At 34.5% G+C, this 24,681-nt stretch overlaps 1 pseudogene; it reads right to left on the reverse strand.

Moving 5' to 3' along the window:
• Positions 1-23,658: 23,658 nt before the first annotated feature.
• LOC150041642 (putative MAGE domain-containing protein MAGEA13P pseudogene) lies at positions 23,659-24,645 on the reverse strand (annotated as a pseudogene).
• Between the last annotated feature and the right edge of the window lie 36 nt (positions 24,646-24,681).

The following is a 24,681-nucleotide window of genomic DNA, read 5'->3' on the forward strand; positions in this document are numbered from 1 at the left end:
AAAAAAATTATATTAAGTGAAGTAAGCCAGACTCAAAAGGACATAGGCTCAATGGTTTCCCTCATTTGTCATAATCAGTAGAAACCTTGGGCTCTCCTAGCAGAGATTTGCAATAGAGCAAAACATAGATACATAAGGCAATACAGTATGACACTAAATGAAAGGACCTCTAGGATATAGAAACAAAAGCCATATAATGAGTGATTGTTGTCCTTAATTACTATGTTATCTCTCATTTCTTTTGCTGTCCCTTGGTTATCTCATATCGTTACAGTATCTCACTTTGTTATCTGATATATTTGATATATTTGTATTTGGTTTTTTGAAATTGGATAGGGAAGGGGTGAAAACAAGATGAGGGGTGGGGGTGGGGGGGAGGGAAATGGGGACCAAGACATGAGAAAAGGTATCAATGTATGTGAATTAATGCATCTTCTATCTGGCGAATATAATGTAACCCATCTATTAATTACAATAAAAGTATTTTTAAAAATGTAGTAGCTGAAATTAAACATGACTGGATGATCTAAGAGCAGAATATCAATGTTACAACAAAGAGCAAGTAAATACGGTAACTATTCAATTCCTTTATTAAAACAAGAAAAATAATAAAATAAGTTAACAGCCTCAAAGACCTTGGGACATAATAAAAGGTCAAATGTGTATCATTGGACATTTTGAATGAGTCATAAGCCATGCAGCAAACATATTTACAGAAATAACTCTTCACAATTATCCCAAATTGTGAAAGGAGTAGGTTTTCACATTTTAGATGCTTGGTACACACCAAACAATATACATCCAGACAAGTTCATAGCTATAAACACCAAATCAAACTGATAACAGTAACAACTAGATAAAAACCAGAGAATATCAAAATGAATTTTTATTAGTGAAACAATAATTAAAATGAATCAAATTTCTCCTAAGAGGGAAATGGTGTGTGACTTTTAAAATGTTGAAAGAAAGAAATGATCAATCTGGAATCTTATAGCAAATGTAATTATTCATTTTAGAAAAGAAAGGGAGAGGCCTGGAGTTTGGCCTTGTGGTTAAAGTGCTTGCCTAGCATGCATAAAGACCCGGGTTCGATTCCTCGGTACCACATACATAGAAAAAAGCCGGAAGTGGTGCTGAGGCTCAAGTGGTACAGCTCTAGACTTGAGAAAGTCCAAGGACAGTGCTCAGGCCCTGAGCTCAAGCCCAGGACTGGCAAAAAAAAAGGGAAATCAGGATAATATCGAATGAAGTAAAATAACAGAATACATTTCCAGGAGACTGTGTTATAATTTCTAAATTGGAATGTTGAGAACACAGAAAAATGATGTCAAAAGGAAACATACCACAAATACAGAAACAGCAATAGAAAGGGTAAATATTTGCCTAAATATTACAATTTTCCACTTGAGTTCTTTAAAAATTGATATTTATTAGAACAGATGTTGGTATTTTCAATGTACACTGTGATAAATAAAGATTGGAATGGAAGAATGCATTTATAAATTTCAATGCATATTTTACAAAATTAAGAAAATTGAGAAAAAGGGTAAGATTAAGAGGGATGGGGATTAAGATGAAAGGGATAGCACTGAGCAAGATTCAATATATTCTATGGCCACATAAAATGATGCTAATGAAATGATCTCTGCAGTATGGAAACAAGAGGGTGTTTTGGGGTTTTTTTTTTTTGCTTTTGCTTTTTTATTTGTTTTATACTATAATGTTTAGAGATACTTCTTTTCTTTTCCCTCTTCTCGTTTATTCTTCGTGATCACTGTTTCTGATTTAGGTACCCTTGTCTTGTATATAAGTTTATCTGATTTGGGGAGAGGAAGGGTTATTACAGAAACTGTGGGAAACCAATACAACACTGATGTTCACTAGACACTAGGTTGGAAATGAACTTTACAGCTTGGGGGGAGAAGAGGAGGAAGGGAGAGGCTAGGCAAGAGAAGGAGGAATACTACTCAAAAAGAAATGTATTCATCACTTTACTTATTTAATTATAATCCATCTGGCATGCTAGGCAAGCACTCTACCTCTAGGCCAACTCCCGACCCATGAATTGCATCTCTTTTGTACAATTACTTAAAATAACTATAAAATTAAAAAAATAAAATCTAATGTGGGAAATGCAAATTTAGATATATAATGACATAGTTTTTACATTTCAGCTCATTTGATAAAAAGTTGAGTCTAAGTGGAGTGGGAAAATATGCATATAGTATTTCCAAGAACAACTACTTAAGAATATGCATACAGAAGTACAGCTAAAGCAATAAATCATTTAAATGGATTGCTTAAAAGCATACAAAGAAACATATGTTTATGGAGGCAATTTTCTTCTACAAACTGCCCTTGTTTTAGAATTAACATAAACCTGCTGCGATCAAGATAATGATGCTCTGATATAGAAAACATGAAGAATCCTAAAGTATGAGAATTTATCAAGCTATTCAACTGATATGTAGTCAATTCTTTGTTAAATTAGTTGAGATACAAATCATTAGAAAATAATAGTCTTTAAAACAAATTGTGTTGGACAAAATGGAAAACATGTTAAAATATATTTTGTTGAATATAATTTAAAATATAAGCTAAAATAGACAAAATTGAATATAATTGGTGTGGCTATTAAGGGTCTTTTGAAATTCCATAAAATTTGAGAATGTAGATTATGTTTTGAGAAATCATTTTATTATCAAAGAAATATTGTAATATCATTTAGAATGGTGCTATCAACAAAATAATGGAAGAGAAACTTCAGCTTCTGGCTCCAAGAATATTAATAGTGACATGTTTGAATGTTTAGGCATACAACATCACCACATTGCCTGTACTGATTGGAGAAAACAAAAAAGAACAAAAATAAACTCCTGAGTGAAGAGTTTCTGAGAAATCCTTGGTTGTTGGACAAAAAATCCTGGATATTAAACAAAATTAATGCTTAGAATATTATTCAAATTGATCTAAAACCTGTGGTCTATAATAACACTCAAGAGACCATACACAGATGCTTCATCCAGCTAGTTCATTGAGATGTCAGCATCCTAATATTGTGATAGTTGTTTTCTATAAATTTCCTTAAATATGATATTAATGAAGCAAATTGTAACATATACAAATGCACTCTAACATATCTGTATTTTAAGTAACCTGCTAAATACTTTATAGTGGAAGTAATGGTCACGTATAATTTACATTTTTTTATTGTAATTAATAAAAGGGTTACATGATATTTGCCAGATAGAAGGTGCATTCACATACATTGATACCCTTTCACATGTCTTGGTCCCCATTACCCTCCCCCCCATCCCCATCCAATTTCAAATAACCAAATACAAATATATTCAATATATAAGATAACAAAGTGAGATACTGTAACAATATGATATAACCAAGGGACAGCAAAAGAGATGAGAGATAACATAGTACCTTAAGGACAACAATCATTCATTATATGGCTTTTGTTTCAATATCCTGGAGGTCCTTTTCCGCCTCCATCTCAGATAACATTTTATTTTAAATTCTAGGACAGGATATCAGTAAAGGTGTCCTGAAGCACTACATATTTGATTTCATCTGACATTTTTACATGAGCAATTAAATGTAGATTTATTTTGGATCAAGTATTACACTTAATAGTCATTCTACATCAATAAGTGAGCATTACATTGTTTAAAATATATTTAGAACATTTCTTGTTGAGTCCGAATAATTTCAAAGATCACATTTTAATCATATTTAAATACACTGACTTATAGATAACAACGTAAAAGTCCAGAAGATTCCAAGATAACCTCTAGTGGATTTATAAATTTAAGATGATTATCTATCTGTCTACTTATTTTAAAAATAACTACATTTCATGAACAGTTGTAAAAATTACAAAACACTGGCATTTTCTAAATATATATCAGTTATACTAGTCAATGTTTTTTTTTGTTGTTGTTGTTGCTGTTGTTTTTATTGGACCTGGGGCTTGAACTCTGGGCCTGGGTGCTCTTCAGCTCAAGTCTACCACCCTACCCCTGGAGCCACAACACCATTTCCAGTTTCATGGTGAGATGGCTTTGAACCATGATCCTCAGATCTCAGCCTCCTGAGTAGCTAGGATTAAAGACATGAGCCATCTCGCCCGGCTTTTACCATTGCATTTTTTTAAAACACAGTCCATTTATGGATGGCTGTCTACATTATTACTTTCCAATCTGTTTTATTATTTCAAGGGTTGGATAAGCATTATAACCAATTACATAACGGTGGACATAATCAGTCTCAGTACTTTATTCTAATACTTCCATATGAGCAGATTGAAATGGTGGTGAATTAGTGGTAGGAAGCACTTTGGTTGAATACGAAGACATTCTTTTTTTTTTACCAAAAACTCAACATTTCATATTTATTGTAAGCATCATCAATGTGATTTGGTTTTTAAAAGAAATATGGCTGGTTTTGCGACTAAAAATATTCTGGTTGCAAATACTTGGGATCTTGTCACTGCTAAAACAATGACCTTCTTCCTATGTCAATCTTGGCTGATTTGGCTTTATACTAATGTGATCGCATATCACTTTGAATAATAAAACTTGGATTCTATGTAACAAGATCATTTTTACAAGATCAGTTTTATTTTCTGTGTATAAAAAAGATAACAGTCAATTTTCATGATAAAGGAAATGATTAACTTAATCTAAAGAGCAATATAAAAGTAAATACTTTCCATACAAATTCTAAATTTTGTTATTAATAAAAGGATCCATAATAATCTCAAAGACCATGTTGTACCTATGTTAATGATGTAACATGAAAATTCATGTTTAAATTTAGAAGCTATACAACTTCTTTTGCATTATGAAGATTGACAATACAATAATTACAATGCTTATTATGTCCAGACTGCATTATTCTCTGGAAGCATATGACTAATCAGAATATTGTATATAGTGCTAGAACTTTTTGCTTTAAACCTACATTATATTGCTAAACTAAATTTGTCATTTCCTGAGAACATTATTTTCCACAGAGTAGGAAAAACAGTGAAACTTTAAATTCAAGTACATCAAGAAGCTAACCAGTCATTGATTAGGAGGTGGTTATTTTTATTCTGAAATTGTGCATGTACTCAGGAAATATTTTTTTTGTTAAGCAACTATATTATAAAAGAAAATTGATGACTCCACTTGGATATCAAGTACAACATGCTAGGTTAAGTATTTATATATAAAATACATACAGAAACTTGAACTTTGATGCTTCATTTCCTATAAATAACACAAAGGAAAGGTCTGTAATGTAAATCTTCTGCAAAGGACTAAGGATGACAATCTGTTTACCAATAGATGAACAATGAACTGCTGAATATTTGCCTAGATAAAACAAGATTTTTTATATATATATATATATATATATATATATATATATATATATATGGAGAACTACTAGAATGATGTGAGGGAGATGGAAAGGAGGCATGTGAAGGAGAAAATAAGAAATAGAAGGGTGAATTTGATCAAAGTATATTGTAGGTATATGTAGAAATGTTACACTGAAACACCATAATGTACAATTAATATTCACCAATATAAGAAAAAAGACCAGATAATATCCAAAAACCTTGATTTTGTTTACTTTGATTTTTAACACTGAAAAATTTAATCAATGCAATTAAAGCATACTTTACTAGTGTCACTATGATTGTTAATCATGCAGATCATAATTGGAGTTATGCCCAGTTAAACAATACAGGTTTCATCTGGTGAAAGGAAGCCTCATTCAACAATTTAAGAACTTTGGTTAACTCAAATAAATGGAGACATCATGAAGTTGTTTAGTAGGAAAGAAATCATGAACGGATAGATATGATAGTGATTCCTTTGCTGGCCTTGTTTCTTGGGCATGTTCTAACAGTATTGCCCTAGAAGCGTGGAGTGTGTGTGTGTGTGTGTGTGTGTGTGTGTGTGTGTGTGTGTGTGTGTGTGTGTGTTGTGTGTGTGTGTTAGAAAATACTAATATTGAAAAGAAATACTTAAAGAAAAAAATCTTAAATGCCTGACACCAGTCACAAGACACATGAGTGAGGATTATTTGAAGTGAGGATGCTGAGAAAAATACCCTCTAATAGCTTACTAGCTTTTTTAACACTAAATATTCCTGATTTCTATATACGTAAATGTGCCTACATATGTAATCTAGCTTTTATTGATTGATTTATGTATGTTTTGCCTAGTCAAAAATAAGAATTTAGATGCTTGGAGATACCACACAAATATTACATCACTTGCCTAGTAAGCACAGGGATCTCAATAATTTCTAGTATTTTCAGTATTAAATGTACTACTAATTCTCAGAGAAAAATCATAAACACTTAACATAAGGGTGAAGACAGATCCTCCAAGCTTTAGAGAGATTGCAAAAGCAAGGTTTCAAACTTTCAATTGAGCATTGATAGTTATATCAGAATCCTACGTTTCTCATTACTATAATTAATAGAGATAATGCTTCTTTTAACAATATATACTTAAGAATCTTGGTATAGGAGTATTAAGTGCTGCAATGACTGCTATACTATTTTGTTTATTATTTTATTTGTTAAGAACCTGAGAGCATCTTGAGTGACTTTTCCCCATTTCTTAAATTGATGAAGACCCATACTTTTACTCAGTAGCCCAAAGCAAAAATTACACAAAGCTTCAATGTTATTTCCTGTCGTTAAGTTATATTCTAAATCATTTTGCACTTTTACACACAGAGAACTCTGAGACATTTGTCAAGGTTTGCACTAAAAAGAGTTATACATGCTTCCTCTTAGAAGTATTCAAATATTTTCTAAATTATAGAAAGCTGGTATTTGGTAATGCAGAAATGATTTTAATCTTGCTGTTATTTTTTTATTTTCCTCACAACCACACATAGAATTTAAGTTAGGGATCTTTATTCTTTGGAAAAAATGTAAATTGGCTAATTGATAATGAAGTAAAATATTCAGAATATATATTTCCTTATGTTGTTCAAAGAAACCATGGTAATTCCCATGCTATTAAAATGATGTTTGTTATCAAATTTGAACACATTTGTACTCATTTTTAAAAATTAGAATTTCTTGTCCAAAGACTAGTTAGTATTTAGAATCATCCATATTTTTTATTATTTCAACAACATCTCTCCAATATGTAGAATATGTAGGATTTATTTTTACTATTATAATGAGAAACTTAAACTTGTATGACATATTTATAAACTCCTTTTTTTCTTCTACTACCACTTTAAATCTCTGTGGTTTTGTGGCTGTTGAGGGTTTGTCTATTCCATATTAGATCTCTAGGATATCTTTTAAAAACATTCTTGGGAAGAAGAGCATATAAATAACCTGTTGGGGCCTGGCCTCCATCTCTGAGGCCTGATTCTGGCTCAGCAGCAATTAAAGGGCTTTGATCAGGCATTCGGTCCTTTGCATACCTCTCTTAAGGCATCTCTGTGTACGTGACTCAATTGAACCCCCCGCAGCTTTGCGGGTCTCACAGCAGCTCAGGTCTCACTCGCTTTCCTGCACCTGTCCTGCCCACTACCTGAAAGCCCCACCCAGACCCTTAGTGGTAGCACAGAGACCCTCTTCCTATTGGCTAGCTTCCCAGTTCCCACCTTCTCCTACCCCAACAGTATATAACTAATTGTCTGACGCAATAAAGGCAGGAGAGCATCAGAGAACATGAGAGAACAGCAGATCAGATCAGCAGAGATCAGCAGAGAGATCTGATGCACTTTCATGGTTAACACAGCTTCTGACTCAGCTTGGTTTTTTCTTCCCCGGTAATTGGGGGAGGGCTGGGTCATAGACACTTACCATCTCCCTCGGCTCCCGGGGGACTACAGGCTGGCCCTGTGTGTCCCTCCCCGTTCCCGTGATAACATAAAAAAGAAATTGAAACACCTAGAGGAGCAAGAAAAAGTTAATTCATAAACAACTAGAAGGACAGAAATAACAAAAATAAAATCAGAAATATCGGCGATTGAAATAAAATCGACTATACACAAATTAATAAATCAAAATGTTAGTTCTTTGAGTCAACAAAATAGACAGACCCCTGGCAAGATTAATCAAAAAAAGGAGAGGGGAGACTCAAATAAACAAGAATAGAGACCCCACAGGAACAATCAACCGATATCCAAGAAATTCAGTCCAGTATTTAGGAATAAGTACTACCAGGGCCTATATTCAAAGAAACAAGAAAATCTAGTAGAAATGGATAATTTTTAAATAAATATAGGCTGCCCACATGAAACAATGAAGAGGTAAACAAATTGAACAATCCAATTTCATGCAATGAAATTGTGGAAGCAATCAGGGAAATGCAAACCAAAAAGAGCCCAGGTCCAGATGGTTTCACTGCAGAATTCTACAAGACATTTTAAGATGAAGTAACACCTATATGCTTGAAACTCTTCCAAGAAATAGAAGGAGAAGGAGTAATACCAAACTCATTTTATGAAGCTAATATTAATCTCATCCCCAAACCAGGGGAAAACCCAACAAAAAAAGAAAACTATCTCTCTAATGAACATAGACGCAAAACTCCTCAATAAAATACTAGCCAACAGAATCCAGAAGCAAATTTAAAAAAAAAATGTACCCTATGATCAAGTAGGCTTCATTCCAAAGATGCAAGGCTTGTTTAACATTCACAAATCAATCAATGTAATACATTCCATGAATAGAACTAAGGATAAGGTTCATATGATAATTTCTCTGGACGTGGAGAAGGCATGTGACAAAATACAACATCCATTCATGTTGAAAGAACTAGAAAAAATAGGAATGAAAGGTACATTCCTTGAAATAATTAAAGCCAGTGACAATATGGCTCAAGGGTTATGGGAGTAGCCTTGAACAGAAAAGCTCAGAGACAATGCCCAGGCCCAGAGTTCAAGTCCCACAATAGACAAAAAAAAAACAGTTAAAGAAAATTTTAGGGCCGGGAGTTTGGCCTAGTGGTAGAGTGCTTGCCTAGCATGCACGAAGACCCCGGTTCGATTCCTCGATACCACATTCATAGAAAAAAGCTGGAAGTGGTGCTGAGGCTCAAGTGGTAGAGTGTTGGGGACCGATTGTGGGGTTAGTGACCTTGGACCCACACAAGTGTGTACACAAGCAAGTAGTTCTTATCATGATAACTTTAAGCAATGTCAATCAGTTCGTATCTTGATAACTTTAAGTAATGTCAATCAGTTCTTATCAAGATGACTTTAAGCAATGTCAATCACATCTTATCAAGATGACTTTGGGCAATGTTAATCCCTTCTCATTTATCCTATTTGTGACTTGATTACTATTTTGTATGAATGTAGCCTCTGGCAGTTCCCTAGTTCTAAGAAGAGTATTTAAGGTCGGAACTTGAAATAAACTGGGCTACAGTCTTAGACGGCAGTCTTGAGCTCACAGCCTTCTTGGACTGCTGACATGGACTGTAGTCCTCCTGAACCCCATCTGTTTGTCTCTCTTCTATTTCTTCCTAGTCCCTGCCCACTATTTCAGGAATCCCAATCTGCGAACCCTGGTTTGCTGCCGGCTGGCTCCGGCAGTAGAGTGCTAAGCCTTGAGAAAGTCCAAGGACAGTGCTCAGGCCCTGAGCTCAAGCCCAGGACTGGCAAAAAAATAAAATAAAATAAAACAATAATTAAAAACATATATGACAAACCTACAGCCAGTATTACACTAAACAGTGAAAGACAATTTACCTTAAAATCTGAAACTAGACAGGGATACCCACTGTCTCCACTTCTCTTTAATACAGTGCTGGAACCCTTAGTCAGAGCAATAAGGCAAGAGAAGGATATCAAAGGGATCCACATAGGGAAAGAAGAAAATAAACTATCCCTATTCACAGATGACATGATCCTCTACATGAGTGACCCAATATGCTCCACTTCGAAACTCCTAGAATTAATAAACCACTTTAGCAAAGTGGCAGGATACAAAATTAACCTTCAGAAGTCAGTAGCCTTCTTGTACACCAACAATATACAAACAGAAGGCCAAATCAAGAAAACGATACCATTCACAACAGCCCCCAAAAGAAAAAAAAACTTAGTAATTAACTTAACCAAAGATGTAAAGGAATTATTTAATTAAAACTATAAAAGCCTAACAAAGAAATTAAAGAGGACACTAGGAAATTGAAAGGCATCCCATGCTCATGGTTAGGGAGAACCAACATAGTAAAAATGGCTATACTGCCAAAATTGATATGCAAATTCAATGCAATTCCCACCAGAATCCCAGACATTCTTTATAGAAATAGAAGATACAATCCAAAGGTTCATATGGAACAAGAAAAGACCTAGAATAGCCAAAACAATTCTAGGCACAAAGAGCAATGCAGGTGGTATTACAATACCAGACTTCAAACTCTATTATAGAGCCATAATAACAAAAACAGCATAGTATGGCACAAAAACAGACAAGACGATAAATGGAACAGAATAGAAGATCCAGAAATAGAACCACATACCTATAGTCAACTTGTATTTGACAAAGCAGCTAAAGATATACAGTGGAACAAACAGTCTATTGAATTATTGGTGCTGGAAAAACTGGGCAGCCACATACAGAAAATTAAAAATTGACCCTAGCCTTTCGCCATGCACAAGCATTAAGTCAAAGTGGATCAAAGACTTCAATGTCAGATTGAAACCATGAAACTGCTACATGATAGAGTAGGAGAGACACTGGAACTCATGGGCACAGGCAAAAGATTCCTGAACAGAATCCCAGGGTCACAACAGGTTAGAGAGAGACTCAATAAATGGGAATACCTAAAAAATAAAATATTTCTACACAAATAAAGGAATAGCCACAAAATTAGAGAGACAGCCAACTGAGAATAGATATTTACCAATAATACATCTGACAAATGCTGAATATCTGCAGTATCTACACAGAACTCAAGAAACTAATCCCCCCAAACCCAACAAAGCATTTACTAAATGGGCAAGGGAACTGAAGAGAAACTTATCAAAAGAAGAGATTAAAGTGGCAGAAAAGCATATGAGAAAATGTTCATCATCCATGGTCATAAAAGAAATGCAAATAAAAACAACCCTAAGATATCACCTTACCCCAACAAGAATGGCTAAGATTTTGAACTCAGACAATGACAGATGCTGGCAGGGTTGTGGAGAAAAAGGAACCCTAATACACTGCTGGCGGGATTGTAAACTAGTTCAGCCACTCTGGAAAGCAGGGGGGAGGTTTCTTAAAGAACTGAAAACAGACCTTCCCTACGATCCCCCCATACCACTCTGGGCATCTACCCTGAACATCATAACCCTAGATATGATAAGGACATCTGCTCAGCTATGTTTATCTCTGCACTATTCACAGTAGCTAGGAGATGGAAACAATCCAGATTACCTTACTGCTGATGAATGTATACAGAAAAAATGGTATATAGATAATTATATATGTATGTACAATGGAATTCTACATAGCCAACAGACAAGATAAAATAGTGGCATTTGCAGGGAGGTGGCTGAATCTAGAGCGAATCATGTTGAGTGAGACAAGTCAAGACCAAAGGAACGAAAGGTACATTGTATCCTTAATATGTGGCTATTAGATACAAACAGTGCAAGAGCGAGGACTCAATATTTCCATACCCAATGCTATGGGCATGGTATTGGAAATATAAACACAACTACACAGACATAACACCCTATGACTCTATAGACATAATGTTTTATTACATGCATTAATATTTATCCATTATATATAAACCCTTAACCTAATTTTGATTATCTTCTAAAAATTAAGTGCCTGTGATTGTATATAGAGATTCTCTTCCTGAACACTCATTTGTTAAACACATCATTTGAAATATGATGTAAAAATCAATGTTAATAAATTCTTTAATAAAAAAGCAACAGCAACAACAACAACAAAAACCAAAAAACAAAAAGCATACTTGGGCCAGGAGTTTGGCCTATTGGTAGAGTGCTTGCCTAACATGCATGTAGCCCTGGGTTCCATTCCTCCATACCATATACTCAGCAAAAGCAAGAAGTGATGGTGTAGCACAAGTAAAGCACTAGCCTTGAGCAAATAGTGTCCAAGGACAGGGCCCAAGCCCTGAGTTCAGGCCCTAGGACTGGCAAAAAAATTCTTAACATTACCAATAATTTTCATCTTTTTTTCATTTCAAACAAAACCAAATAATCTTACTTGGGTAATTAAACTGTACCCAGACTATAATCGACATTTTTTTCTCTTGCTAAATCTCTCTCTCTCTCTCTCTCTCTCTCTCTCTCTCTCTCTCTCTCTCTCTCTCTCTCTCTCTCTCTCTCTTTCCTCGCTCCCTTGCTTCCTTCCTTCCTTCTTTCCTTTCTTCCTTGCTTGCTTCCTCTTTCTTTATTTTCCGCATTATCTCTTCCTTCCTCCCTTCCTTCCTTCCTCCCTTCCTTCCTCCTTCCCTCCCTCCCTCTCTCCCTTCCTCCCTCCCTTCCTTCCTTCCTTCCTTCCTTCCTTCCTTCCTTCCTTCCTTCCTTCCTTCTCTTCCACTTTCTTTTTATAGTATTTTAGTTTGAAAACATAGCAATCGTTTGATTAGTAGCTTTCTTATGATTTTATCACCTACAATTTGTATTTTTTCCTTTACTAGCCAGTCTTTCTCCTGAAAAACTGAAGTAAAGAAATAAAGCATTCTTATCTCACTGAGATTGTTTAATGATGAAATATTTGGATCAATTCAGCAATAACTGATATCTCTTGGGTATCTCTAGGAGTCTGAGGGAGGGGAACTTACTTTCCACTAGGGTTCTCCTATACATTGCCCTTCATGAGGTCAATTTGATGGATTCCTTTTTACCCAGAAGAGTAAATTTAGTTCTCCCTTTTTAAGGTATTTCTTATGAGTAATTTATATTTAGAAAAAGTACTCAAGTATCTTTGCCTGAACAAAGTTCACCAATTTCACTGGCTCATTTTTATTTAAGCATTCAAAGAGATAGTTCTTCCATTACTTGGTCTCTTACCTTTCTTTGAAACTATCAAATAGCAGTTGATTGTGTGATTATAAAGACACATGAATTTCTACATTTGAAAAGAAAGGGAGCCACTTACAATTTTCTTGAAACTTGTCAGAAATCACTCTCTGATTCATTTCTTACTGAGTCTCATGCTTTTGTTCTGATCTACAAATTTACAGAAGGACTTTTCAGAAATTTCCCTAAGTCTCCCGAAAACCCCAAACTATTTATTCCAGTACCTCTTTCATCTTTCCATCAAAGTATTCTGATTTATTTTGCTATAATTCTTAATACAGTGCTTGACAGCTATGACACTTCCAGTTTGCTGACCCTTATTTTGGAATTTTGTATGTTCAGAATTTAAAGGTTATTTTGTAAACTATAAAAGGGAAAATCGCTAGGAAATTAAATCATGCACTTCCTGAATATCATCCACTAACTACACATATTCATAAACTGATTTTAAATTGTATATTCCATATATCTCCAAGATTAAAATAATTTAATTCCACTTATGATGAATATTCATTATGAATTTATGAGGTGAAACCAATAGAAATCACTCACTCTAAGATCAAGTCTTCTTTGGTTAATGACTGAAATCTAGCTCAAGAATTACCTCATTTCTGCATGATATATTAAAAATTTTGTTAAATGTGTAAACATAATTTTAAATTTCCATCATGATAAAAACCTTACTAGCAGGAGTGACAAAAATACAATTTTGCTGATTTGACAACTATTTAATAAATAGAATCAAAACCTAATTTCAAATTATTAAATATTCTCAAAGTTTTTTGGCCAAACACAGAGATAAAAGTATGTTGATACCTGATTTGTAACAGAAGAATTTGTGATGATAATCACCAAGAGCTTTATGTGATGGAAGAAAACATTATGATCATCTTATTAACATGTAATATTTTTGCTTTTGGCCATAAGATAGCTTGGATAAATAAATGAAAAAATAATTTGTGGGTCCAACATTTTGAGTATACTTCAGATCTGAGAATGAAAATTAAAACAGGTAAAGATTGTCTCTTTATCTTCCCATTTCTACACTAGTACCCCAATATCATCTGATAAGTCAATACTTAGTATGATCCATGCCTTCGATATATTAGCAGTCAAAAGATGTGATGAGATGTATCTTATAGGAGAGTTTGGAAAGTTTAGGAAATGGACTAACATATTAGTTCTCCACAGTTTAAATGTCATTTATATAATTAATCTGAAAAATAGCCCTCAATATCTTTCTAAAAAGATACCACGAAGTAAAAAAATCTTAGGAACCTATTTTAAACTGATTGCTTTCTCTTAAATGCTTTCTTACTAGATGACTCCTTCTTCCACAGGAAACTGATATTATGTACAAAGCATTACTTCCTGTTTTTTCTTATGCTAGTTAAGTACAGGTTTCAACATTGACAGTTTGAACTTGGTTGTTTGCAGAAACAAAAGAGGAATCAATGTTTTCTCAAACACAACTTCATTCCAGAAGAAGATAGAAGATGGTTATTTTATTTGCACTACTTATCCACCAGACTTTCTCGTTTGCTAAGCCCTATCCTATGTTTATGATACAATTAAAAGAAGTTTTGGGTGGCACACACCCTTTATTGATAAAAAATACTCAGTCATTAAATAATGGAGAAGTCCGTCAGGTCCTAAATTGTATTTTTTCTCTTTTCCTTTTCTTTATTTCCTGAATCTGAACTTTGTGTTTAATACTTGCCAGGCAAGTGCTCCAGCACTTGAGTCATACCTTTATCACTTTTGCTTTTCAGATAAGATTTCATATATGTTTGCCCAGGCTGGCTTCCAAATATGATCCTCCTGACCTCAGCCTGTGAAATAACTGAAATGACAGTCATTAGCCACCACACTCTGAATTACATTGTATTTTCAATACTCCAAATATACTAAGGGTTACTGCATCCAAGTTGCTTTAGAATTAGGATGTACAATTGCCAATCATGATTTTTCCTTTTGGAAATTCTATATTTTCTTGGTTGCTTCTATAACATGAACAGCTCATTATCCTTATGTGAAATAGAAATTAACCTGCTACAAATATCTCTATAGTCACTACGCTCTTTGGGACCTCATAAACATCTTGGGACTGAGAGGTGGCAAGATTATTTCCTGCATATTAGCATGAGGAAACAGGAACACATAGATAAGTTAGACCCAATTTTCTTTTCCCTATTCAACAAATAAATCATCAACCACGTCCGAAATCAATTGAGTCATTTTTACATGACTGCTAATTTTCTTCTTTCCCACATTATCCTATTTTTGTATAGTCACTTGTCTTTTAGTCTACCCCTGAAAAATAAGTTCAGTTTCTACACTAAGAATAACCTCTAAATTTGTGCTTGCTTTTCCTCTGCCTGTTTGTCTCTCCATTGGGAGAGATGTATGATGATGTGTGAATCTTTTGTTTTATGCATTGTTGTTGAAGCTGATTTATTTGTATTGGGTTCATTTGACTTCTTTCTGACAAAATTGTATTTCAAACAAGTCTTCTGGCTCTTTAAGCAGCCATGTTCAATGCTAAATTCAGGTTCAGTTTGCCCATGTCCGTGGACCCATGTGCAAGGCAATATTTGTGTAAGTTTTATAAAAAGCCGTTAAATGGGACCAGGAGTGTTAAGAAAGGATTACTGTATTTGAAAGCTTCTTGTGTTTATTTTCTGAATCATTTTATTTATACAAATGTGTCATTGAAAAACTTTGTCTTGGATGGTACATTAATCATACATCCTAACTCTCATAGAAGCATGGATTCTGTCTAGTGAGTTGTCCAGAGTACATTCTGCCTTACTTCCCCTCCTCATATTTTCCCTAACATTAGTCTATATATCAGTGTATCCCTCATAAAGGGAGCATGTCCATTATATTAGTCTATTTGGCATGTAGCAAGGAAAGTAGATATTTTTCCTTTCTTCTTTATTTTGGCTGTGTGATTCATGGTGAGATAGTGCACTTCTTTTTCCATATAATGGAAACTTTTTGAATGAAGTGCCTGAAGGATGAAATAATGAAAATTATTCCTCATATTTATATGAGGATACTGGGTAATAATCCTTCCACATTAAAGTCCAATATATAAAAAGTAGATGGTAGCTGCTCTACTCTGGAGGCTGAGATCTGAGGATCGTGGTCAAACCAGTCCAGGCAGTGAAGACTGAGAGACTCTTATCTCCAACTAATCTGTAGAAAATGGGAGGTGGGGCTTGCCTGAAGGGGTGAGGTGAAGAGCTCAGGGAAAGCGCCCAGGCCCAGAGTTCAAGCAACATGGCCCATAAAAAAAAAAGCCGTTTAATCGTACACAATAATTTCTCTTGTCTCTCATTTTCCATCTAACTCATGTAGCCCTTTTGAATACATTTAAGAAACATTTCTTGGATGTTGGGGTGAGTAATAAAGAAGACTGATGAAAATTCTTGGCATTGTGGAGTTAATCTTATGAAGATACATTAAGTAAGTGGATAAAATGTAACAATTCAGATGATAATATATTTTGTAGAAATAAGAAAGGTCTATATTGTGTGAGAGGAGGGATCTGAAAGTTGAAGAAGTTCTTGCCAATGAAATGTTATCAATTACAATTGTGAGATCCATGAGAAACGAGATTTGGGGTATTCTTGAGTTTCTAATTTTTCTACCTTGGATTCCTCTTTTGTGATTGAATAATATTTCCTTGAGAATGATAATTAGTATGAAATAAGAAAATGTTACTGGATGAATTAAAACTTGGTAACTTTATTAAGATGGAATTATGTTCAACAACAGTTACCTGAAAGCAATTATTTCATAAAATGAATTCCTAAAAGTAATTGTTTTCTTCATTGTCCTTTTGATATTACTTAGCATCCCAGTAAGTTTCTTTCTTCTCATTTTTAAAGATACCTAATTATTAACAAGCACAAAATGTTATCTTCAACAATCAGTTACTGGTAATGAGACTTGAGTGGGTTAAAGTTGTCAGACATCTCCTTTGAGTTCATTGTTTCCTATGGAACAATGGAAAGAAAAAGTCAATAGAGAGCTGCAACTGTGAGAGATAGAGTCTAAAATACAAACAAGGCTGTACCTGTCCTATCTATAAATAAAAATTTGAAAAATCAATTTAGGATAATAAAGTGAACAGGGTTTTTGTTCTAACTGCCAGAACTATTTTACGCTGTGTCAAGAGGAAGAAAAAAAATGAAATGATGCAGGACAAAAGAATAGATAAAAAATAATTTCTAGAAAGTGAATCAAAAGAAATATATTCTACTATGAAAATTATTATAAGTTATAATAATTAATAATCAATTTAGGATGGCATTTCTGTAGAGAATATTCAATCATTTAGATGTTAGGGTTTTCCTCTGATGTCATTTAAAATCTGTTTATTTGCCATGTATTGGCTTTAGTAACAAGACTTGAATGGCTGACATTCTTTCTCAGGAAATTTGACAGTAGGAGTAAAAGTTAACAATGAATAAGAAAGGAGACAGTGAAATCTTCAAAAAACAACCATCCCCTTAAAAGATGGGCCAAAGACTTAGAGTCTTCCCTATTTCAAATAAGCCAGTAAATGTATATGAGTGGTAAATATAGAGACTATGCATCCTCGCCACTATATATTCAAGCTTTTGAGAAATTTGTAGTCATGACTGATGGAGTTTTTAACTCAATTTTATTGTCAGGGTGATGTACAGAGAGTTTGCAGTTACATAGGTAAGGCAATGAGTACATTTCTTGTCAAACATTGTCACCATCTCACATGTTTTTCTCATTTTCCCTCCCTCCCAATCCTCTACCAAATTGTAAAGTTCATTTCCAACATATTATCTTGTTAGTATCGATATTACACTGGTTCACCCTTTGTCTTTTGTCTCACCATTTTGCTGTTTCCCTTTCCTTCCCTAATTCAAATAAATGTGTACACAATATACCAGGTACCAAAAATTTCATACAGTGAAAATAATTTATAAACCATAGGGGGAAACAAAAAGAAAAAAGAAATAGCTTCACATATTACATTAAAATCAACACTCATAAGCAACAATCTCTTGTCTCCATATCCTGGAGTTCATTTCAATTAACATCATCTTATATGGTCATATATACAGAGCTATTGGATCATTGTGATCCTCTGCTAGGAGAATCCTAGAAATATTCTAACTATTACAAATGAAGAAAACAATGCAATCTATGTTTCTTTGATTCTGGCTTACTTCACTTAATATGAATTTTTCCAGGTCTTTCCATTTCCTTACAAATGGGGTGATGCCATTCTTTCTGACAGCAGCATAGAATTCCATTGTGCATGTATACTACATTTTCTTCAACTGTTCATCTACTGATGGACATCTGGATTGCCTCCATATCTAAGCTATGGTAAATAAAGCAGTAATGAAAATGATTGTGCTAGCAGATTTAACTACTCACTATCTCATTCTATAGAAGAGACCATTTCTGGGCACTTTACCCAAGTTCCTACAAATGAGGTGTTGAAGCTTACAGTATTAATTTTCTTCATAAATAATGATGTTGAAGTGTTTATCAAATACTTATACATAATCCTCATAATGTTGGTGAAATATCTGTTTGGGCCTTTCACCTATTTAATACTTTTATTGTTGAGTTTTGAGGGCTTCTCATTTATTTTGAATACAAAGGAAAGGTAACAAATGTCCTCAAATATATAATTAGAATTTTTATCACAATTTGTTGCTAGCTTTTTCTTTCTTTTTCAAACTGTTGAAAATATGTTTTCAACTTTCTCAGTGTTATTTATCAATGTTATTACATAGATCATGTTACTGATATTTATAAAATTAAAGTATAAAATATTTTACAATTATAAAAACATATAAGATACATTTTATAATCAAACTATATCTTATAATTGTATAATATATTAAAATACACATACTAGATCATTACATGAAGTATAATTTGTTATAATTACATACATGTATTTTATAATCATAAATATGGATATACTACATGAAATATAAAATTTTAATAAATTAAATATTTTAAAATACCATTAGCACTTTCAGAAATCTAAGGTTAAAATATTTTTAATCTTTTCCTTCAGCATGTTTCCCAGTGATATTTGTACAGCACTTTATGACCTCTCCCCTAGGTTTCTGATCCACTGCTGTGTTGCCTGTTTATCTTAAGTGGGAGTTGAGGTTTCTTGTGTTTCTATGGCTTATTCTGCCCATTTGGAAATGAAAGCAAATCCAATTACACAATAGAACACAATTATAAGGCAAGCACCAACCCAGAGCCCTGTAGTGGCCCAGACTTGGATCACAATAGTTCAATAGCTATGTACATAGGACCATATAAAATTAAACTTGCTAATCAAAATGAACTTCAAAATGTGGAAAAAAGTTTTTATTGTTGTTGTTGATGATTTTTTAAATACACTTTATGAACTTCCTTCTTTTTTTCCCTTTAGTTTTATGCCCTGTGGTCACTGTTTTTGATTTTGGCACCCTATGTCTTATATACAAATTTTCATAATTTGGGGAAGGGCAGGGTAATAAGAAAACAGTGAAACAAGGACATAGGGGGAACCAATGCAAGAGCCATATAAACAGAACACTTAAGATAGAAATTAACTTTTCAATCTTGTGGGTTGGGAGCAGAGGGTGCAGAGGTAGTGGGATAAAAATGAGAGCGAAGATAACAATGTTTACTAGAAATGTACTCATTGCCTTACTCATGTAAGTGGAACCACTCTGTTCATCATCTTAATTTAAAAGAAAAACATTTGCCATGTATTTATTTGCCATTTGAATTTTCGCATTGGCAAATCATCTGTTAATTCCATTGCCTGTTTAGAGATTAGACTGGTATTTTGTTACAACCACCACCTTAATTTTCTAAAGGAAAATTTTAAAGGCTATATTTGCTCTGAAATTGTCCAGCTTTTGAAAGTGCCTACTATGTGATAGATGATTACAATGGCAGAATCACATTTAATTTTCAACAAATTCCATAAAATATTAGCTGGGAACAATTTTTGCACTGCCCTTTGCAATACTTCCTAGAATCTCATTAGAACAAGAAATTTTCCCTTGATAGTCAAAAAATAATCACTATTTTAAATTGTGACTCCCTGCTACATTTTCCATATTCATGAACTTGCATGAACACCTGTGCAGGGATTATTAAGCAAACTGAAAGCCAGAATTTTTCTCTGGGGCAAATGTGTAGACCAGATGTAGTGGAAGAATGATTAATTTCTTTTACTTGTTAAACCAGAGCTAGCATTTTCACCAAGGAACTCATTTTCACCTATAAGGAATGGAATCAAGAGACCTTAGAAATTCATTCCCAGTAGCTGTTTACTTATTGAGTGATTCCCATTTATTTCCTTATAAAAGTAATGCCATCCATCTGTGTATGTGTTCACTATCTAATTCCAAACTTGACATCACATTAAAAATGCTTCTGAAATATTAGCGTGGCTTAACATTTCTCTCTTTAGTTTTAGGGCTATAGTCTCCCAAATCAGATTGTGCCCAAATCAGACTCCTCACAATCCATTTGGAAAACACATTGACTGTGTTTTCAGGATGGCTTGGTGGAATGGGCAGACATTTAAATGTCATTGGCTATCGTGGACTTTAAGCCAAACAGGTTCTTCTGAGAAGGGCCATTCAGAACACTTCGAACTGCATAGAAATGCTCTAACTCTTTGGATTATCAGGTGACTCAGAACCATTCCGCACAGTTTCCAAAGGAAGGAACACTGGTTGACCAGCTCGCCAGGTTGCAGAGGTGAACAGAAATGTAGAAAGGGGATGACCATGGAAGATCAGTACAGTGTACATAAATGTACCCCCCTGAGCAAAGTAAATGTAATAAATTCAATCAAGAAGCCACAGGTTAGTAAAAACCCTATGACAATCAGCAAATTTTATTTTGTTCCCATTGTCACATCCCTTCTTTAAGTTTCTTGGACTCTGACACAGATAAATGTCATACGTACTTCATAGGACTACCAAAAAGCTAATGAATCAAGAAATTCTTAAGAGACAGGAGGATAGAGCCTCAGATTAGTAGGTATGGAAATAATGTTAATTCTCAGGGACATTAGACCAGAAATTCTAACATCAGCCCTGACATTTACAAACTATGTGATCTAAGTCAAACTGAAAACTGCTGTGATCTTTAGGTTGTTCATATATGATGTGAGTCAGGTAAGCTATATTCTATAGAATTCGGGAATCCACAGTTTACATATGAAGCACAAAGTACAGTGTGAGGCTGCAATGAATCTAATAGACACCATAGTTAAAACTGTAAGATGAGTTGTAGGCCTGATTACAAGGTATTATATAGGCTTTATTCACTTAGTAGGTATTACAGGGAAAAGCTGCTATGTAACCACCAGGTATAACCAATGTATTGAAGTCTCTAAAATAATTTTTGGCTATAGGACTTATTTTCCTATAGTTGCAGTCCTAGCTCCAGCACTCAATTCCTAAATCCCTTTATTTGAGACTGTGGGCACAGATCTTCAAATGTGTTTTTGAATGGTGTGAGACATTACCTACTTTTTCTACTTTTTGACACCTGATCCACATTTTTCACCCTCTCTGTCCTCAGGATCCAAAAATCCTTCAGAGCTTGAGGCTTAATCTCTGAGCCTTGGCACTGTCCTTGAAACTTTTTGTTTAATGCAAGCAGACTATCATTTGAGCCACAAAACTCCCCTTCCAGATTTTTGGTAAATTAGAAGAGTGTCATGGATTTTCCTGCCTTTCCTGGCTTTCAGGGACGATCTTCTTTCGCATTTCAGCTTTCCAATTGGCTAGGATTATAGGTGTGAGCCAATAGCGAGCAGCCTTTCAGTCTTTCTTACTAGGAGGATGACCTCTATATCTATGCCAATCCACTTGACCTTAAATTTATCTGTACTTTTCTTCATGAAATATAAGAGGAATTAGGCCTTCTCTAGGAATTTAGCCCTTGTGTAGTTTTAACTCTTTCAGACAACTACAGTCAATTTAACTCTTTCAGTTGGATGAATAATTTACTCCTACTATCTCAGTTTTCTCCAGTTTAGCTGAAAACCATGCAAATGGCAGTTGGTAGTTTTTTTTTTAAATGGTCTTTATGTTTTATTGTCTTTAAGTAATTTTACAAAGGATCTGCCATTTACCAAAGCAGCTTATGAATACAATTCGTCTTAATCAGTGTCATACCCTTAAATCCCATGACTTTATTTAGCATTCTTTCTTGTCTAGGACACAAGGTTACAAACCAACCAAAAATGCGGCATTTTGAGTGAAATTCAGTTAAGCTTCCATTGAAAAAGTTACCTTCTAATTTAGATGCAGTTTTGTTTTCCCCAGATGGATTCAACTAAAAGCCTCTAGATTCAATACAAACATAAACTTTCTTTTTCTCTATTCACTTTCCTTTTATATGAAACACTGTTAATGCATTTCACTTCCATGAAAAAATCTACTACTTGTTTAGAGTTTGCCAAAGTGCACTCAAGGTAACCTAATTATAATATCACTTTTGTAGACTGGTTTGTCTTTTTCCTTGTTCTGAAAAAGAAAGAATGAGTCTAATGGCTTTCTAGGCCTCTTGAAATATTTCAGAGGAGCCCAGGCCTATTTCCCAGGAGATCAGGTGAAGGCTGTCTATAAACATAGTCCCTGCGTATTTAGTTAACTGCATCTAGCCAAAAAGCACAGGACACCATTACATCTGATCCAGGTTGCAATTCTTTACAGGCATTTTACATTCCAAAAGGGACTTATTAGCATCATTTTTCCATTTCACAATTTTTCTCAATAAGAATCTTGTAGGTCTGGACCGATTTAAAATTCACATACCTAGAAGGGATTGCAATTTCCCAAACCGAGGCTCCCATCTACTCATTCCTTCACTTCTTCTTTAGTTCCTATAGGATATTGCATCATCTTCCCTGTTGATGTTTCTAGATTCTAAAAACATTTGAGGATCCTCAACCACTCAGCCGGCACTTTCCAAACACCATATTCAGAATCAGTGTTTGAAGAATAAATGAGCTAATAAAAATGCATCTTTGTTGAAATTTATCATTGAAATTTACTTTTCTATAATATAGAAAGAAAGCAAATGACCAACAGAAAATTCATAAACATTATTTCATTTTATAGAGCGTATTATGTCATTTTACAGAGTGGTCGTGAAAAATAATTACAAGAAATAATTGTCCCTTAGAGTTTTCCTTCTGTTTCTGAACTTTATTTTTCTGCTGGCATTTTTTTTCAATTTTCCAAGGAAAAGTCAATATCATATTGAATTCAGATCTCTCAATATCATATTGAATTCAGATCACCAAACATTTGAAGATTTCATAATTCTTTTTACAAAAGGACAGCTTCTAGTTTCAAACATAAGTTTATACACTACCACTCATAACTTTAAATTCCAAAGTATGGCTTATTATATTTGAAAACTGCGCAAAAAATTGTTCTGTTTCTACCACAGCATTACTCGGCCCTTCATTACATAAAGGTTCCACTGACCTCTTCAAGCTCAGAGTAAAGAATGTGAGTGAAGAATCTTATTTAGGGTAGCAGGAGCTTCTGAACTCAGCTCTAAATCTTCAGAAAACAATTAAGACTCATGCAGAGTGCCCATTACAAGCTTGATTCTCTCTTCGTCCTCAGCGAAAGCTTCATTGTACAAAGTAGCAAAGGTCCGGCAAGTACTCCCTCTGATCTTGGAAAAAAACTCCAAGCATTTCATCTTGCTGGTTTCAGCATGGGTCCTTGGACCCCACCTGAACTCATAATAAGCAGGGTAAGTGTAGGGCACCACCTTGTACACAAGGTACTCCTCCTGCACAAAATCATCAGTAATCAGCTTCCTGGGATCTCCAAAAATAAAATTTTCTTTTCCAGGACACACTCCAATTACACTTAGTACCTCCAATAACCTCTTTTCAGGGACACGATTACGCTCCATGAAGATAACACATAGTACAAGTTTGAGAAGTCCCGTCTTGGGAAGGCCAATGTCATTGCTCTCCATCCCATCATAGGTAAGATCTAGAATGTTCATGAATTTATAGGAGTGAGGAGTAGAATCTATTTCCTTCACCTCAATGCCAAAGACTCCTTCCATGCATTCACAAACAGTCCTGAAGATTTGGGGAAAATAACTCTTGAGCTCTTTGGTAACATGCTTCAGCATTTCTTTCTTTCTAACTGTTTCCTTTTTTGTGTACTTATCACATAGAAATTCCACGAAGTCAGCCGCCGTCTTCTTTACAATAATGAACAGCCACTCAACACCTGGTCTTGTTTTGGAATTACCTGGATTCTCCACTGCTTGAACACTAGAACCTTCCTTTGGTTGGCCTGATTGAGTAGTTTTGAGGACAATGAAGGTGCAATATATTTTCTTAAGACTCTCAGAAACTCTTGGGATTCCAACAGCAGCAAGAACTTCCTCTACAGTTTCTGGGATCACAGCAGAAGAGGAGGCAGCTGTGGCACCCCGTGCCTCAGATGTAGAAACTTGTGCATCTCCCATGCCTGAGCCTTCTGTTTGGGCCTGAAGGCCAAATTGGCGCTTACAATCCTTCTGAGTTTTAGGCATCATGACTTATCTCAGAGCTAGCTGGTAGTCATGCAG

This window comes from Megascapheus bottae, chromosome X (assembly GCF_031878675.1).
Source record: "Megascapheus bottae isolate mThoBot1 chromosome X, mThoBot2.hap1, whole genome shotgun sequence".
NCBI lineage: Eukaryota > Metazoa > Chordata > Mammalia > Rodentia > Geomyidae > Megascapheus > Megascapheus bottae.